The 12,202-nt window shown below is 44.2% G+C and overlaps 1 gene segment (V, D, J or C); it reads left to right on the forward strand.

Annotated features, from left to right (window-relative positions):
• Nucleotides 1–6,435: 6,435 nt before the first annotated feature.
• LOC311175356 (T cell receptor alpha variable 1-2-like) lies at nucleotides 6,436–6,934 on the forward strand. The segment is given in 2 exons: nucleotides 6,436–6,562; nucleotides 6,639–6,934.
• Nucleotides 6,935–12,202: the final 5,268 nt, after the last annotated feature.

The raw sequence follows: 12,202 nt of genomic DNA on the forward strand, positions 1-12,202 counted from the left end.
CAATTTCAGATCCGTTGCTCTTTTCCAGCTCTTGTAACACCTAAAGTGTAAGCCATCAATTAATTGCTGAGCATTCTTCATGTTAAAGACAGTGAAGGATGGTCAGATTATTAATGAAACCAGTTATTTTCACTGTACAAATGTTATTTCAAATGCCACTTTAAGAGTTTCAGGTCTCTTATTTTTAGGAAGTCCTTCATTATTTTATAATATGTCCTCAGACCTCACCAGCAGGTGGGTTACAAAATACAGACATTGTTTCATTAATATCCAGCTCATGATAATCTACAGGCTCTATCAAGGGAATATACAGCATCATTTCTGACCCCAGGGAATGCCCCACATAGGGCCCCCAAGGGGCACCCCAAATCTGCTGAAGTAGACCTCTTCTTAGGCCACCTTGTGTCCCCTCAGGAGGTTCTTCTCCATGTTGCTGTCCTCTCCTCTAGCGAATCCCATGTCAGTATGACAAGCCTGCCCCCCATCACTGAGAGCACAGCTCGATGCTCAAAGAAAGGACAAAGTCCATGTGTTGAGCCCCCCAAACGTGAGATTCTCCATGTCTTCCCACGGGATACCACATGGCAGGGACCAGTCAGTGATTCCAGTAAAAATCCATGGTTCTCCCACACCTCCAAGTGCAGAGCCAGGGCTTACTCCTCTCCTGCCCCGTAATAGCTGACAGTGGGGAAAAGGCATATCCTCCCAGGAAGCCCCCCACCCCACCCCATAGCCGCTCAGGGCCTAGCAAAACAGGCATGGGATACTAGGTGTTAGTATGCTGTGCATGGACAACAATAACCTGACTAAATTCTTATGTAAGGAAACATATGCCCTTAATTTTTTTTTAAAGATTTATTTTTTTATTTATACAAGCACTGGGTACAGTCAGAAGCGCAGGAGGGTGAGAGAATTCACCAGGGCCAGAGCCATATGCCCTTAATTCTTTTTTTTATTTAAATATTTTATTTTATATAATTCTTACATCTTTTTTCATCTTTGCACAATGTATGCATTTTCTTTGGTTATATTCCCCATACAATTGTACCCCCCCCCTTATTTTGACTCTAGTCCTTCCTTTCCCTGCCCCACCCTCCCCCCTCACCAGTGTGTCTCTGGTTTATAGTTGCTTATTGATTTTGATTTTTACTTTGTATTGATTAGTCTTTTTCCTGGTCTCTTATTTAGGTTTTCTAAATTCCTGCTATGAGTGAGACCATCCAGTATTTTTTTTTTTCTTTCTGACTTATTTCACTGAGCATGATCCCTTCCAGCGCCATCCATGTTGCTGCAAACTGCATGTGTTTATCTTTTTTGATTGCTGAGTAATATTCCATTGTGTATATGCACCACATCTTTTTGATCCAGTCATCTATTTTTGGGCATTTGGGTTGCTTCCATAGCTTAGCTATTGTAAATAGTGCTGTTATTAACATAGGGGTGCAGGTGCCCTTTGGAATTACTCTTTCTGTGTCATTTGGGTAAATATCTAGGAGTGGAATTGCTGGATCATATGGAAGCTCTATGTTTAGTAGGTCCAGAAATCTCCACACAACTCTCCATAGTGGTTGGACCAGTTTGCACTCCCACCAGCAGTGCAGGAGAGTTCCTTTTTCTCCACACCCTCGCCAACATTTGTTGTTGCTAGTTTTTTTTTTGTTTTGTTTTTGTTTTTTAAAGATTTATTTATTATTTATACAAGCACTGGGTACAGTCAGACGTGCGGGAGGGTGAGAGAATTCACCAGAGCCAGAGAGGGTTGCAGAGCAGGCAGAAGGACTGAAGTACACTGCTGAGGGGAGCAGCGGGCAGCAGGAGAGGTCTGCGCGCCATGTGGGACCCTCCTCTGGTAGCTGGGGAGCAGCCGGGGATCGAACCGGCGCTGCAGAGGCCGCGGGCAGCTTCGAAACCCAGCGCTCAACCGCTGCGCCACTGGGGAGGCCCTGTTGCTAGTTTTTTTAATATGTGCCATTCTCACTGGTGTAAGATGGTATCTCATGGTAGTTTTGATTTGCATTTCCCTGATGACAAGTGATGTTGAACATTTTTTCATATGCCTGTTGGCCATTTGCATTTCTTCTTCAGAGACATTTCTTTTTACCTCTTCTGCCCATTTTTGGACTGGATTATTCTCTTTGTTTTTGTTGAGTCTCATCAGCTCTTTGTAGATTTTTGTGATCGATCATTCCTTTATCATTAGTGCTGTGTGCAAAAATTTTCTCCCAGTCGGTGGGGTTTCTCTTTGTTTTTGTTATTGTCTCTTTTGCTGTGCAGAAACTCTTTAATTTGATGTCATCCCAGCTGTTTATCTTTGCCTTCACTATCACTGCTTTGGGTGATGTGTCTGTAAAGATGTCTTTGAGGTGCATATGCCCTTAATTCTAAGGACACTAGAAAGATGCCTGTTAATGTTTCTTAATAGAACACTTACCATTTTAGTGTATGACATCTCTGTTTGTTTTATGATGACTTCATATCTCTACAAGTATAAGTGGATATCTCTTTAAGACATGAATGAACTAATTTCAGTATATCTAGCTTTCTCAACAAAAGAAGTGTCCTAAAGTTCCTCTAGAATCCTTCCTCTAGAGTCGATCAATGGAACCCCAACAATCTCAGCAATCCTCAAGGAGCAGTTCTCTTGCTAAAGGAGAAAGAAAGAAAAAAAGGAGGTCCTCCTTTAATAAGATAGCCCTGATATAGACATTTCAAACTTTAATTTCTCCCTCCAGTTCTAATCCAGGTCTTCAGAGCTAGAATGAGAAGCTCCTTGCTCTTCTCATAAAAATGCTATAAATCAAAGGATACCTTTCCTGAAAGCAAATAGAAATTGGAAAAAAAACTTCATTCTAAAATAACATTTTTCTGGGCCTCCCCTGGTGGCGCAGTGGCTCAGCGCTGGGCTGTGAGGCTGCCCGCAGCCTCTGCAGCGCCGATTCATTCCCCGGCCACAGGCAAGGGTCCCACAAAATTAATAAACAAATAATGACATTTTTTTATCACTGTCCATGGGAATTGAGTTTATCATATGTTAAGTGTGTTCTTTCCCTAGGTATGTTCTTTCTCAGGATGTCTTCAGTGTGATTAAGGTGTAGGCCTCTAGGGTAGAAGCTTTGTTCTATGCCTGGAAAAACAATGTTCAGAAATATCCATAAGAAAGGAGATTGACAGTCAACACAGAAGGCTACAGAGAAAAGCAGAGCCCCCAAGTTCAGCTCCCTGTGATCAAATATAAACCTGCCTCTGGGACCTGACTTCCAGGACCAGCTCTCCAGAGGGTAGAAAATGCCCCAGGCCTCGATGCCGGGTCTGATGTGCACCAGACCTGGACAGCAGGCCACAGGTCCTCCTGCCTTGAGATTTTGAAAAACCTAGAATCTTTTCTGAGCTCTCAACTTACTGATGTCATATCCCAGGTCAGAAGTGTCAAGATTGCTTCCCTTGAAACCGTAGTCCCCGCTTACAACCCTGCCACCACACAGCAAGGTGGGGTTTATTAAATGGTAGGTTGATTTTCTATACTGCTATGGCATCGCAGAAATCTTTGTCAGACCCTCCAAATGCCATACACCCCGGGGAGATGGTGACACTATGTGGCCTTGCCAGCACCAGGAGCCTCAAACAAAGACTATGGACCCCAAGTATTGCCAGTGTGGGAGCCATGTCCTTCAATATATTCACCAGAAATTATCCAGTCACAAATGTTTCCTTTCAGGTTCTGTTCAGAGAGCAGCAGCTTGCCTGCCAGGCCCAGGGGACACTGGTGGCTGGACTGTTCTTGGACAGCACACATGGGCAGCCCCTGGGAAGCCCCTTGAGAAATCCACCTTTCCCTGGGGCATATGGACCCTCCTGGAGGTAATGAAAGGGTGGGATGGAGCATATTTTCCAAAGGGAGCATGGACTAATCCTCACATCACTCCGAAATCAGACTGTGAAAAATGTTGGTGTGAGTATGAGGCACAGTTGTCCAAAAGATCTAGAGATCATCTGGTTCAGAAGGACTGAGAAAGACTCCCTGGTGGAAGTTACAGTTGAAATGACTTGAAGGATGGAGGATTTTGACGGGCCAAGCACGTGGCAGGCAGAGGCAGAGGCTGATAGAGTCAGGTCAGGGGAGGGGACCACGGCTGCATCCACTTCATGGGAGTGTGTGTCATTTAGGGCAGGAGAATAGCTGGCGAGTAGGGTATAGCCTGATTGAAAATGCTCTTGTGAACCAGGCTGAGGGATTTGGATTTTGTCCTGAGAGAACAGGCAGAAATCACAGGTGCATAAGAGGAAATGTACTTGGGAAACATTCTAGGAAGATCACGATGGATGGGAAGATGGGATCAGATATAAAGCAGTGTGATTAAATGAAAAACTAAGGCAAAAATTTAGGTGGGCAGAGAGAAGTAAGAACCTGGAAAGAGGGAACAAATTCAAAAGACACTTCAAAAGGTGACGGTTGATATGTAGGCGCTAAGGTGGAGGGACAGGGGCTCTTCATGGCCCCCTGGCTGTGTCCTGGAAGAGTTTCTAGTTCCCATGTCCCAAGGGCTTGCTGCCAGAAAATGAGCCTTACTTATTTTTTAGTACATTAAGTCTTAAAATATTAATCCTCCTAGGAATATTTTTTTATATCTATGCGGCTCAAAGAATTAAACTCCAAAGGGAGAATTTCAGGTACCAATAGAGGACATTTAAGAGCAGGTATTTTCTTGGACTCCTCAAAACTTATGTCATGACTGACTGCCCACTCTTGTCTGTAAATCCAGCTGTGTGAATCAACACCCAACTCCCGGGCCTGAAACCCTATGATTACGGTTTAATTATGAACTCTAAGCTGCACATTTTCTATCCGCTTCCTTTTCTGAATTATCTTTTCTCCAATCTTTTGGGTTTATGTAATGAAACCCAAATCAAACAGAGTTCTTGACGTCTCTGTCTTGTTCAACCTGCTCTCCAGTATAACAGATCTGGGACGACATTTCCCTCCAGCCTCCCTAGGGGTCTTTGGGGGCCTGCCTAGGACACACATACGTCTTCCAACCAGCTCCACTGTCCCAGACACCACCCAGCTGTGGCCATGCCTCTGGCCCCCACTGTCACACCAGCTGCCCTGCTCAGGAACACCCACGACCGTCCACCAGCCTGTGTGCACTGGTGGGGCCTGGTTACCCCCAGCACTCTCTGTGTAGCCCTAACTCCAAACATCATGCAGCATGTGTTTCCTTATTATTTTGTTCATTAACCTGTTATCCCTTTAAAGTTGTCCATGAGTGTATTCGTCAGAAAGACGAGTTGTCTTGGAAAAGAGAGATGGAAAGCGCTGAGGTGAGCTAGAAGCAGAGGTGAGAGTTAAAGCTTTGAGAAAGGTGATAAAAGAGAAAGAATCCTTGACCTCCATCAGCCCTGCCTCTACGAATAAGATTGGAGCTAAGATAGTTTATCATTTATCCCAAATTAAAATGCCCTAGCTCTGCAGTCCTGTGTACACAAAGGAAGCCAGCACACGAAAGATGTAGTTATCCTCACAATGGGAACAATTGCAGCCAAGCTGATTCCACTCCCAGAATAGAATGACAACAGTGCTAAATCAGGAACGCCACGACTTTGGATTGTCCACAAACAGAATGATTCTTGATGGGAGAGTGGTTATAGAGGAAGGGAGGCAGAGACGGAACCCTTTGGCTCTTGGGTGGGGCATGACTCTCCAGAACTCCCAAGCTGAGCTCCTCCACGGTGAGCTCACACCCAGCCCTGCCAACTGGGAGATCGCCCTTCTGGGCGTGTGCAGACTCTGGGGGCCCCCTTCACCCACCTCTGCCCCACTTATCTGATGGACTATACCTCTTTCTCCTGTTTGAAGTTTAATATGATCACCAAGCTTTAAATTCTGTAATGGCATTTTTTGCTTCCATTGTATCCTCAGCACCAGCAGAAAGTTTGGACATAGTTGACATTCAATAAATATTGCTGACTGGATGGCTGATTGACTAATCAATTAATTTAAAATTGAACAAATTACTTCCTCTCTGCCTGACTTTTGAATGGTGAGTCCCAGAACCAGAAACCACCAAATGGACTATGGAAGCCACAGTGCGTTTGCGAAAATGATTGTCCCTAATTTTCCTCATCCTTCTATGCACCTTAGATTCCTAAAACTCAAGAGCGGGGACCCAAAAGATCATGAAGCACCAAATACCTTTTAACAAAAGACTACCTCCCCAGTTGTTTCTTTTTAGAGAATAAGACTCTGGGGGCTGATAAGAGAAAGGCACCACACGTTGAAAACACAGGCCCCAAGCGGCAAGGGGCACCAGGGCCTCCTCTGAAGGAGCCTGCTGGATAGCTGCCTTTGAACAAATCTTAGTGTGTCTCTCGATAGCACAAACACCAGCCACCCCCAAGGACCGCTTTCCTTTATTGCTGCAGCAACGAAGCAGCCACATGGCTGTTGCAGATAAGGTGGCCCGGCTGCATTGTGCATGCAAAGCAGGCAGCGCGCTGCACGGCACTGAGAAGACTCACAGCTGCAGCATGGACCAGCTTCTTTGCATTGTGCTGTCCTTCCTCTGTAAGTGGCTCCCAGTAAATGGATCCATTTCCCACCACTTCTCCCATCTCATTGTCTATCCTCTTTTCTTTGCCAGGTGGCTCCTGCAGAACTGAGATTGCACACGCTCTCGAAGTGACCGCTGTGATGGGGACGGATGTGGAGCTTCAATGCCAGTATAACTTTCCTGATAAGAACTATGAGTCTGTGTACTGGTATCTGCAGAGAGCTGACCAAAGGCTCAAATATATCTACCATGTCTTTCAAGGTACTGTGGAAGTGAAGCATTACCAATTGTCTGTGGACAGAGAATTGTCCTCCAGCTCCTTAATCATTAAGCATGTGCAGCCAAGAGACAAAGCCACTTACTTCTGTGCAGTCCGGGCACCCTGATGCATGCTCGATCGCACACTGAACAAAAACTAGAAACCTCCACCAAACAAGTTTTCAACTCAGAAAACTCAGAGGATCATCCAATAAAACATGGTAGACACTAAGGGGTGCTTATGGTTTACAAATTGACACATGAGGTAACGTGGGGATACAGAGATATAAAAGAAACACTTCTTAAATGATAAAATGTATTTAGCAAGTAGTACCTCCTCACATTTATCTAGCTAAACCTTGAGAAGAGAAAATTAAATCCTGTTGAATTACCTGAATCTTTGACCTGACAAATACAAGCATGATCCCTGAGACCCAGAGTGACAAATGAATTGGATGCACATACAAGTCATAGCCAGCAATTAACATCTTAATCACAGATGTTATTGAAATTCAACCAGCATTTCTAAAAATATAAATATTAAATAACAATATATATAAAAGTCTAGTAGATAGGTAGATGGATAGACGGATAGATGGATAGACAAACAGACAGATAGACAGTAGGTAGTATGGTACAAAGATTGAGCCCAAGTACAGACAGAGGAAGCCAAACTTATTGAATTCTGAACTATGCATTGACTTTATACTTACTAACTCACTAGCTGTATGACCTTAGGCAAGTTAATTTGTGCCTTGCCTGCCTCTCCTATAAAAGAATGATAGCAATAATACTAACCTCTGATGACTGTTGTAATAATTAAGTAAATGATTACAAGCACTTAGAGCAAAACTTGGCACATAGGAAGCACTCAGTATTAACTCCTCTTGCTGTTGCTGACAGTGATGACATCCTGGTGATGATGACTACAATGTCACCCTGTCCCCGCTACTGGGCTGGTTTAGGCTGTAGGTATTTGTTGGTAGGAAATAAGTCAGTCTCATGGACAATTAAATGTTCTGTCCTATATTAGAATCCCATCTAGTAAGAACTAAATATCAATGGAAGTTCAGAGAAATACAATTCAAAAGACCTTCAGGACCTTTTTCCACTGGGTGCTGGTAAATTATTAAAGTCTTCCTACATAGAAAAAAAAAAATAAAACCAGCAGGAAGTAATTTCTCCTTGACCCTCATAAAACAAGCAAATATAGACCTTATGAGATATTAAAATAAAACAATAGCCTCATTAAATGGATAGTGAAATAATTTATAAATGTAGAGCTTGAAATAAAATTAAAGTTGTTTATGAATATAATTATCAATAAGGAATTAATTCTATCAGCATAACAGGCATAAGAGCATAACAATTCTCCATGACCTGTAGAAGTTCCCACCTCCAAGATTACAAGTCAAGTTCTATCCTTATGGCGTCCTAAAAACCTGTCAAATGAAGGTCATCAGCTTCCAGAAGGGCATCAGCTCTACAAGGTCACATCCACATTGGCTTCTGCTTATTCAAGGAACCACCCATGGAAACTCCTTGGTGTGAAACTGCTGAGCTGAGAACTGGGAGTAAATAGAACTTTCTTTTCTATTTTTTCTTCAGAAGATAAAGTATCTCCTGCTGCTTCAGATGTTGCTTTTATTCAACCATGGGAACCCTAATCCCCTGCTATCTTGCTGGATTTCTCATTTGCAGCCAACATATGGGCTCATCAGCCCTGGTGCTCCCCAAGAGCAGCCCTGCAAGGGCACAGAATAACACAAAAAGGGGCTTTTCTTGGAATAAAAAAATCTGGAATTCTCTGTAAAAATTGCCTTTGGAGATCAGATTTCAAACTCTTAACCCTGCTGGGAGGAGCACAGGCCCTCTGGTAAGTGAGTGAGTCACTTTCCTCCTGGGCTTGCCCTTCTCTAGTGCCCTTGCATCTCGAGTTTACTGGGGACACAGCCCAAGGATCACTAAATATTAAAGTGGAAGACACAGGTTTCCTAAAGGACGCTTAAGCTCCAGTAAACTTGCTGTATTCTCTGCCAGTGATAAACTGTTCGGTCATTCCTCCCCAAAACCAAAGTTCAAAGACCATGCCATGTCACATGGGGTAGGAAAACAGGAGATTCTGCCTGTCACCATGCCTCTGATATTGCCATGCCAACAGTCTCAGTGATAGAAATAATCTTTTTTCCTTTTCAAAGTCTGCTATCATGAAAGGTAAAGAAAAGATTGGAGGAAGAACAAAGTCGTTAGAGAATCAGGCGTTGATTGGGAGCACGGCCCAAGGGCAGATTTCCTGGTAGGGATCTATTGGAATCAAAATGAAAACTGGTGACACAGATGGTAAAGTTGAGAGAATCTATCCCAGACACCCCATTATTGAACTGGACACCCTCCAACCTCCCCATGTGATCTTTGAAGGACAATTACAGAAGAAAAGGTAAGCGGGAAGGCTAAACTATTCAACAAGTGCTCATCGAGTTGCCATATGTCTCAGAGCAGAGAAGTGTTGTGGTTTGTCTTTTATTCAACAACATACACTGAGTGGCCACCATGTGCCAGATGCCACGCCGAGAACCAGGGATACCAAGGCACGTGACATAAAACTTCTGCCAGTCTGGAATTCACTCTGTAATGGGGCTCAAAGAGAGCCCACGTGGGAGCAAGTGTTCTTGGTTGTAATAATTATGAGAGTATTCCAGGAGGAACATGCAGATTGGAATTAGGACCTTTAGATTTCAGGATGAGTTGGGAGCTGGCAGCCAGGAAAATATCCTAAAGGAACTGAACTGAGACTAAAGATGGAAAAGTTTATTTATTTACATCCCAAGATCCCAGGTCAGTAACAGAAACAGAGTTACGACTCCAGAAAGGTCCCAATTTGCCTCTGTGCTGTTGTGCTTGGCAGCTGCTTCCTTCAGTGCCACACAGCTGGGTAAGTGAGTCACAGATGGAATATTGGCAGCCAAAATCTTTTTAGATACAAATGACACTGTGATTTTCCTTGACACCCATTGAAATTCCTCACTAATTTCCAAAAATATCTCATGTTTGCTGTAAAACAACCAGTGGGGCTCAGACATTTCAGTAAAAACAAATCAGAGAAACAAAGTAATCCCAGACATCTGAGCCCAAATCAGTCAGGCAGACAAGAACCACGTACTTACTGAAGGCTGTCCCGGGAGACCAGGTGGCTGAGATGTTGACCAGAGGAAGGAGAAACTTCACTTTCCCTCTCTTCTTCTTCCTGTTCTTCAGTGGCTTATGCAACCAGCCAGTGGTAGTGCAGAGATACCAGATAGCAAAGACAGCAGCAAGGAACAGGGCGACACCTGATAACTAACATGCTACAGAGGTAACTAGCGGGCACACATCAGTCTGACTTCACGGCTACTAAAGCTTTAAGCGAGAAGTGTGAGGATAATGAGAAAGAGATAAAATAAGGAAAGCACTTTAAAATGAGCTCTTATTTTTTTTTTCCACCCAAAGAACACAAAGGAGGTGAAGGCAGGGTGGAGGTATTCTCAAATCAAAGGCAGAGCAGATTCCGAAACTTCCAGATAGAAAATCAGAAGTCCTGGCAGGCACTCTGTCCCACTAATATTTGAGCCATCCTACGGCAAGATGTTTTCTATAAAGAGCCAGAGAGGCAGAGACCATCAGAGAGAACAGCGCTCGGTGTGGGCACGAACTTGCTTTGATCTGAACTTGGGGGTTTTTGCTCCTTCAAGATCTCTCGTTCTTTCTTCATGCCTCAAGGTCAAAAAAGACTGGGACTCTAGACAGATGTGGTCTCCATCTTTAGCTACCAGAGACAATGCTTTGCCTCAGGGCAAAGAAGTTATCTCCCCTACCCATCATCTCTCATGCGGCTCTGTTCACCTGTGCTACTTTCCTGTCCAAAGTCCTAAAGACAGATTTATGTAGCTCAGCTGATAGCTCCTTCCCTCAGAGGAATGTTCTGTACTGGGCTTGAATTGACGATCACGATCTCTCCCCAGGTGACAATGGCTCAGGTAGGGAGCTAGAACCAATCACTAACCCAACCATGGCCAAACAGAAGCCTTGAGGGAAAGAAACCAACATCTGTGGAGCACCTGCAAATACGTGGCAGACACAGGGGTGAGTGCTCACATGTACTCTCTGATTTCAACCGCACAACATCCCTGCGAGGGAATTACAATTACCCTTTTTGTAGATGAGGAAATTAAGACTCAGAGATGTGACCTGCCCAAATCTTTGGTAGGCTGCAAAACAAGATTCAAAACCCAAACTGTTAGTCCTGCAAAGTCAGTGCTCCTTATGCATGTCCAAGACCTTGGCACCAATGGTGGCAATCAGAATGTTAGCCATGAGTATTTACCAGCAGCTCCTAGTTTGTTGCTGTCTGCTGCTGCTGCAGAGCACCTCACCTCTCCCTGCACCTACAACAATGGGTAGAACACCTGCCTTCCCCAGGTCTTGGCTTAGGCTGCTGGCAAATCCTTTCCTAATCCTAGCCTTTACTAGATAAGCACCCCCAAGGCCCCATGGGAGTCAAGGAGCTCCAGACAGAAATCCTGCATGGACTAGCAAATATCTGCTGAACATCTAATATTGATAAGCTCTGTGCTCGTCACTGAAAAGGCAAATAGAAATACGATAAAATCTCCCTTCTAAAAAAAAAATCTTAGAGTACAATCAGAAAACAAATTATCTGATCATTATAATTGAGGTGACAAGTGCTACAACCCAAGTTCAGTGAGCCTGGAGGTTGGAGAAGGCAGAAAAGGAAGGTATGATTTTTCCAGAAATCAGTGCAAACACTGGGCATATAAGGACTATAGTAGAACTTTGAAGTTATCATGTATTTTTGTACAGCTCAAGTACTGAATATAAGCAGAGAAGTGAGCCTGGAGGAGAAAGCAGATCCTATGGCCATGACATGGGATGCTCATATTATGCCAAAGACCCAGGGGAGCTAGTAAAAGAGGACAGTAGAGGTGTGACCTGACCCCTTTTGTTCTGAAGGAAATTCAGTATGATGCCTGCCTAGAGAAAGGACAAAACAGGGAAGAGGCTGGAAGTAGGAAAAACACTTGGAATAATAGAGCAACTGCTAGCAGGAGGTGAAGATGCTCAGCCAGAGGCAGGGTGACTACACTGAGGCTAAATGACCTCAAGCAGGCTGGCTTGTTCCTCCATGCTTTCGAGGCTTTGTGCCTTTCGCCACACTCACCTGGGAATGTCCTCAGACGCGGAGTCTAATGAACCCCCACTCAACTCTCAGACTCCATCCGGGTCACCCATTCCAGGGATCAGGCATAACTGCTCCTGGAGGGTTCTTTGAAGGCAGACACCATGCCCTTGTTCCGCTTCACCTCTCCCAAATAGTGGCTGGTGGGCAGCACAAGTTTGTT

The sequence above is a fragment of the Talpa europaea genome (genome assembly GCF_964194135.1).
Source record: "Talpa europaea genome assembly, chromosome: 8".
In the NCBI taxonomy this organism is placed as follows: Eukaryota; Metazoa; Chordata; class Mammalia; order Eulipotyphla; family Talpidae; genus Talpa; species Talpa europaea.